We start from the raw sequence: 7,599 nt of genomic DNA on the forward strand, positions 1-7,599 counted from the left end.
GGGCTGTGGCTCACCCTATATGGGAACATCATTTTCAGGTTCAGGTGATAAGCTACCTCCAAGGACTTAGCTTGGAAGGATTTGGATTTTGAAGACTATTTTCAGTTATTTGTTTTATTTGTTAGTACATGTAAACACTCAAGCCTAGGGCTTTATTTGTATTTGAGTTAGAACTCATACTTTTGTGTCCAAGTGTTAGCTTGGAAAGATGTAAGCCCTTAGGGCAGTTAATTTGATGTTATATGTAATATTTTATTTGGTAAGACTCTGATGAATGTTATAATGAATTGTTTCCTTTTTAACATTGCATGTTGATGTTATATATATTTAATGGGTTTTTTTTTTTAGGGCGTTACAAAAAGTTATACGCGACCAATTTTTTTGGTCTCTACTTTGGTTGCCAATTGAGGGTCGGCAAAAGTAATTGGCGACCAAAATTTTGGTTGGTCAGGAAAAGTTGGATTTGCCGACTAAATTTTTGGTCGCTAAATATGTCATTACTGCGACTAATCCATTTTGTTGCTAAAACACTTTGGTCGTGAAAAGTGAAATTTTCCTGACCAAATATCTTAGTCACCAATTGTCACATTCCACGACCAAAAAGTTTGGTCGCCAATTATCACATTCAACGACCAAAAAGTTTGGTCGCCAATTGTGACATTTCACGACCAAAAATTTTGGTCGCCAATTGTGACATTCTACGACCTCTTAGTTTGGTTGCCAATTGTCACATCCCACGGCCAAAATAATTAGTCGCCAATTGTCACATTCCACAACCAAATTGTTTGGTCGCCAATTGTCACATTCCATGACCAAACATGTTTGTCGCCAAAAGAAATGTTTGTGCAACTAAAACTTTAGTCAGCAATAGACCTATTCGCGACCAAATCCTTTGGTTGCCAAAATTAATAATTTTAACGATTAATTATTTAGTCGCCAAATGTGCTTGGTGATACACCGACTACTTTTTTTAGTCGGCAAAGGTATAACTTATCTTTCCAGACTAATCAATTGGTCGCCAAAACTAGAAAAACAAAACCAAAATTTGGTCGCTAACATCCAACAAAGTAAACCTGTAATTTATAATAATCCATCCAATTTATTCAATATAATCTGTAATTTGCAAAAATCATTCAAACCAAAAAATAAATTGAATCATGAACATTCAACAAAATACATATATCAAACATTTCTAAACTTGTTTAATTAAAGTCAGCAACTATTATAAGTTTTCATCCACAAGTAATTCCAAACTACATATTTCATCTAGCATAAAAATTTAAAACATAACAAGTACTTATTATTATGTTTTTAAATTTTTATCCATGTGCATCAACCCAAAAATATAACTAGTAGTCTACCAAATATTTTTTATACACACCCATCCAAAAATATAACTACTAGTCTACCCTAATATTTTCCATATACATCTATACGAAAATATAATCCTTCCAAAAATACAAAAAGTGCCAATTTGTCCTATACAATTTAGCTTTGTGCACGAGTTCATCCATCTATACCAAAGAATGTGAGAAATAATGTCAGGTAAAATTGGACAAATAATGAAAAATGTCCATGAAAAGTTAAGGTCACATTAGCAAATTAAATGACTATCATTATCAAATTGTAAATAAAACAACAGCATTCTTATGTCTATAACATTACCACTTTGGTATTTCATTGTTTAGTTTTTTGAATGGACTTAAATGTAATTCAAAGAAGACATCTCATATATTGCAAAATGTTTAAAATGACCTTATTCTTCTCTCCCCTTTTCTCTTTCACCTTTCCTCTTTTCTTCTAGCCACGTCAGCAACTATGGGTGCTACCATGGCTAGAAGACATTTAGGAAAAAAGTAAATAAGGTTATTGTAAGAATTTCACAATGTTTGAAATGTCTATCAATTTTTTCTTTTTATTTAAGTAATGAATCTTTAACAAAAGGTTCACAATGATCCAAATTGATAGTTCAATGCAGCAAAGTGTAATGTTTCTTAGTTGATGGGGGGTAGAGTGAGACACTAAATTAATAGGTCAAGAGGGAAAAGTGTAGTTTTGCCTATAATTAACCAGAAGAGTGCTAAACTGGAGTGTGGAGTGCTAAACTGTTGTAGTGTGGAGTGCTAATTAACCAGAAAAGTGTAGTTTTTTACTGTGAAGTGCTAAACTGTAGTGTGGAGTGCTAATTAACCAGAAAAGGGTAGTTTTTTAGTTTTTCCTATAACTGCTATAGTGTGGAGTGCTAAACTATTGTGGTGTCTGTCTTGCGATGCTTGGTTTGGGTTGGTATTGGTGTAGATGGACTGCTGATAAAAGGAGTAATTAATGGAGTATAATCAAATGGAGTATAATCAACAACCAAATGGAGTATAATCAAAAACCCAAGAAGTACATAGAGAGAGGATAGTAACTAATGCTTCGATTTTCCCATAATCCAAACATACAACAAAATTAAGAATTCAATTAACTAATTCTATCTACTTGTACTACGCTAAGTTGAGTAAAACGTTTTACTAGCTGCTTTATGCTTTATTCTGTCTACTTGTATGAGATGTATGGGATGGAGGTCAATTCCACTGGCTGCTTTATGCTCTCAAATGAACATGTAGGAGACAATTGCTTGTTCAAAATTGCACCAACACAATAACTGATCAAAATGCTACTAAAGAAAATCAAAAAATGGTGACAAGTAGTGAATTCTACCACAAAAGCCTAATGTGCTTGTGCAATATGTGTATAATTTTATTAGCCATGTTTAGGCAATAATGCCCATGATTATGAATACTTACTTATACCAAATGTTCTCTCATGATTGAGTAAATCAAACCATCTCATCCTGTCAGTATACTTCTGGTGTAATGAATCTAAATCTACCTCCCTGCTCTGATCATCAATCGATTCTCGTCCCATGATGGCTGAATCAGAGATGCACGCCGATGGCAAAGACACATCCATTTCCACATCTTCAGTGTGTGAATCAGAACCACATTGGATGATGAATCCTTAGTCATATCCACATCTTGAGTGTCTGAATTGAAATTGCAATCAGAACACACATACTCCTCCAATCTTATATCTTCATCAACATGCACGTTTGGTTCTCTTACAGTCTCTTCCACTAGAAGTGAATTGTCATGTACAGTTTTAATATTGTTCAATCTAATGAATGAGAATAGAGAGATAATACCAGTTATAAACCTGAAAATGCTCAAAGCAACGAAACAAGTGGTAATAACATCAGATGCAAGAAATACAAGAAATACAACAGGGGCTCCATTTTTATTTTATTTTTTTTAGTGTAAATAAGTTTGCAGGATGATCAAATAACTCAATCTACATAAAAAGTAAAACAAGCCGAGTTGGATAGAGAAGTTCTACTGACATTAGCAGGATGAACGGTTTTTCTAAATCCATTATTTATGTTCTTTTTCTTTTCTTTTCTTTTTTTGAAAAAAAAGAAATTAGGATCAAGATGCATAAATAGATCCAAATTTTTTTTTGTGTGTTGGTTTTAGCAATAGAGAAGTTTGGGATTGGATTTTAAGAGGAGTCATGCCAAGGGAAAAATGCTATTCAACATACTACAACTCTTAATGTTGGTAGAGGAAGAAAGAAAAACAAAAGACAAGCTTTACCAGCTGTCTGGACTCTTATGTTTACTCGAGCATCTGCAGGATGAGGAAAGTCACTCTTGGACTGCATAATAATATTTATATGAGCTAAGAAATTAACAAACAGAACCTCATCAGCAACCCAATTAAATGAAGGAATTAAACACAAATAAATCTAATGGTTACAGAAATACCCAAAAACTAAGTAGGAACAAAAAAAATGAAATTGTTATTGAAGAAATAAGAGCTATGAAAGGCCCTTTAAACTGTCCATATAGGAGGCACACAATGAAACTGAGCTTGAAAAGCATCTGATTAGAACATGAAGATCAAATACAATAGCTCAAATACAAAAAACTATTTTTGAAACAGAGCATATAAACTAGGGCAATCACAAAAATCAGAGCTAGCATGGTGTGCACAAATGATTTTGGAAACAACATATGCAATTTATAACATGAAAGAAATAGAAGAGAACTGACTGACTCTTGATTGAGAGTGAATCTGACTGAATTTGCTAGTGTATGATCCTCATCAGCCAAAGAAAATGTCGATGCTGTTTAGTCATGGAACGACCCGTGCTCCATCACCCAAAAGCAATAATAATTCTAGGGAAAAAAGAGAGTACAAAGTCAATCAACAAACAGAAAAATAAAAAAATTGAATCTTCATCTACTATTATGCAATTTTCTCAAGCTTTCTAGGCTCTGCATTAACACAAATGTTCATAACTATGCATGCGTATCTTAGTACATATATATAGCATTTAGAATGTGGCCTCATTGGAGTATGAGCCAAAATATCATTAACTGAATTTATTGCTTATTCTTGGTCTCTAGAATAGACTCCCATGCTCAACAGTTGCTGAGCATTATTCATTTAAATGCACATTTTGATTGTAGAGAAGCCATGGAAGCCAGAATTTTTAAAATCACTAAATTAAAAAGATGTTAGCTCCATGAAACATATGCAAGCAAGGCTATCAGCATCATGACCAATCCACTTCACTTTTGTGCCACAAATGCTAGTGTCAACTACAAATTTGCAATTCTGTATATGATCGTCCAAAGCTGATTTTTATTAGTAGCTTTCATTCCATATAAAAAAGAACAAGATTGACAATTGGAGACGATGAAAGCAATTCCTATAATTAGAATCTTCATTTGAGTTGCCTACTCATGTGATTATTTAGCTTTTACCCATCAACAAAGAATTACAGAAGAAAACATATTATAGCAGTCTAACAGACATTTATCAATCTTTAGTTACTTGGTCATAAATAGAATCCAGATATGATTTAGCCAATTGGGAAACTGGATACTGAGCAAAATCCCAGTGATGCAAAACTCTTGCTGGCAAGACACAAGTTTCATTCGTATGGCATGAAGAACAAAACAACTGACCAGTGTATTCACAAACACGAGGTGTGCCCCACCCAAGTGTTTGTACAAAATCCAGTATCTGGGTTTTCCCATCATCAAAATGTTTGTAGCATCCTGCACAAATATAGTGTTGTGCTGCCAGAATCTGTTTCACGGATTTATTTGGTCGGATTTCAACAATAAGGGATATGGTCTTCCCAAATGGCAATACATTGTCTGTGTTTGTCCTTCTGGTAGAAAAGGGAGACTGAGGGTTGGATTTATTAAATGCAGGAGAATTAGGAAGAAAAGTTTGTGGAGACAAGAACCAAATTAGAGCACTTGGAAGGCTGGATGAAAACCTGGAGTGCAGAATGGATCGTAAACACTCTTGAATTAGGGCATTTCTCTCTGCAACAACATCAGGAGAGACATTCCCAAAAATCTTTTTGGATTCTCGTTCGACAGAGGACCAGGTAGAAGGAAGAATCCAGCCTTGCCCAGTAAACAATGTCTTCAACCGACGATAGAGAGTGCAAAAATCACGGTACCATCGTTCGACCTCCCAATGATCCTTTCCACTCCACACTCTTATTATATAAACAGTGTATTCCTTCACCCCAACTAGCAAAATCACGGTGCAGAATGGTTCGGGGTTGGGTCTGCGACAGGAAATTGAGGAGAGAGAGAGAGAGAGAGAGAGAGAGAGAGTGATAATCGGAGGAGGGAAGATGCGAGAGAAACAGAGTCACAGAGTGAGAGAAACTTTCGTTTCTAAGCCCTATGGCCCTGTTTGTTTAGAGAGTTAGAGAGGGATTGGGATTGGTAGTGAGGTGGGACCCATTAATATTGTGTTTGTTTTGAGAGATGGGGAGGGGATTGATAGTGAGCTCCGGATTAGAATGGGCCTCCCCAAGGGGATTTGGATGGGCCTCCAGGACTTGGTATTAGAAAAATAGTCCGGCGGAATAGAAATTTTTTATTTTTATTTTATTTTTTACATGTCGGGCATTTTTTTAAAACATTAATGGTTAATTTTTTGTTAAGTAAAAATCATTATTTTATTTGTTTTATTTTTTTCTATAAACGTTTTATTTTATTTTTATTTTTTAAAATATTTTTACATGTTGGGTATTTTTATTAAAACATTAATGTTTAATTTTTTTGTATTTTTTTATATTTATTTTATATAAAAATAATTTGACAATCCCTACACTAACAACTATCATCAAAACAAACACAATTTTACTTAATCCCCTCACTATCAATCCCCTCCATTCTATCTCTGAAAACAAATGAGGCCTTGTGTGTTTCAAATCCCTCCAAAATCCCTCTAGAGTTCCTCACCAAATTAATTTAAAAATCCCTCCAAAATTTGAAGTCCAGCCTCCAAAATTTTTAATTATAATTATCGACCAAAATTTAATAGCTAAAAATTAAATAAATATCGATTAAATTATTTTTAGTAGTTAAAGATTACACATTTAGGGACTAATTTTATTTTTTGCAGTCCAAACCCCTCCATTCTATCTCTGAAAACAAACGGGGCTTTGTGTGTTTCATATCCCTCCAGAGTTCCTCACCAAATTAATTTAAAAATCCCTCAAAAATTTTTAATTATAATTATCGACCAAAATTTAATAGCTAAAAATTAAATAAATATCTATTAAATTATTTTTAGTAGTTAAAGATTGCACATTTAGGGTCTAATTTTATTTTTTGCAGTCCAAAACATTATTTTCGACCACTAAAACTCAATTAGTCGTCAAAAATAAAATAAATACTGACTAAATGTGTTTTGGTCACCACAAGTGTATATTTTCTGACCAAATGAGGTATTCACCAAATATTAAAATCAAATTATACTAGATATTTGGCTACTGAATTTCTTTTAGTCGGCAAAAGTTAGTATACGATGACTAAAATTTATTTAGTCATTGAAAATAAATTTTTGGCGACCAAACTTTTGGTCACTAAAGATAAAAAGTAAATTTTTATTTTTCATTCGGCGACTAAATAATTTTAGTTGCCAAAACTAATTATACAGCTGGGCTCATCCTCCTTCTCCTCTACTGGTGCCTCCGCCGGATCCGAAAGATCGTCAAGATCTGAATCAGATTTGAGTCCTCGTCTAGATTCCTAATCTCTCTCAACCTTCTCTCTACCACACCCCTCGAAACAAGCTAGCTTAGAAAACATGAACCAGCTTAGATTGCCCAAAGTTGTAGGAATAGGCCAAGTGCTTTGGGTGTTTTTCAAAAGTGTTTTCGAAAATCTTCATCTTCTTCCTCTTCATCATCAGCTAGGGTTTCCTGGTTTTCGAGCTCTTCGAAGATGTCAATGGCGTCGCAAGAGCATCTGGACAAGATGCAGCTTTGCTAGAACTACCGTAACCTCTGGCACACCGATCTCATGGGCACCATTCAGGTCGACACTCCATGTACTCTCATTCTCTCTCTCTCTCTCTCTCTCTCTCTCTCTCTCTCTCTCTCTCTCTCACTTCTGTACTCTAATATGGTATTAATTTTGGTTTTTTTTCTTTGATGCAAATTATTGCCTTGCGTTTTGGTGGCCACCAGCAGTGAGGTGGGGGTGAAGGAGAATCTGTGTGAGAGAGAGAACAATCT

General features: G+C 34.5%; 1 long non-coding RNA gene across 2 annotated transcripts; it reads right to left on the reverse strand.

Moving 5' to 3' along the window:
* Positions 1-2,404: 2,404 nt before the first annotated feature.
* On the reverse strand, positions 2,405-4,224 carry LOC145799041 (uncharacterized). 2 transcript variants are annotated; one of them, XR_014341033.1, is made up of 3 exons: positions 4,098-4,224; positions 3,636-3,696; positions 2,405-3,198 (listed from the first exon to the last, which is right to left on the reverse strand). It is a non-coding gene; the product is annotated as an uncharacterized LOC145799041 (long non-coding RNA). The 2 variants fall into 2 exon arrangements; XR_014341032.1 differs by having other exon boundaries at positions 2,405-3,696.
* Positions 4,225-7,599: the final 3,375 nt, after the last annotated feature.

Source organism: Camellia sinensis, chromosome 9 (assembly GCF_055761805.1).
Source record: "Camellia sinensis isolate YWXY chromosome 9, ASM5576180v1, whole genome shotgun sequence".
Lineage (NCBI taxonomy): Eukaryota > Viridiplantae > Streptophyta > Magnoliopsida > Ericales > Theaceae > Camellia > Camellia sinensis.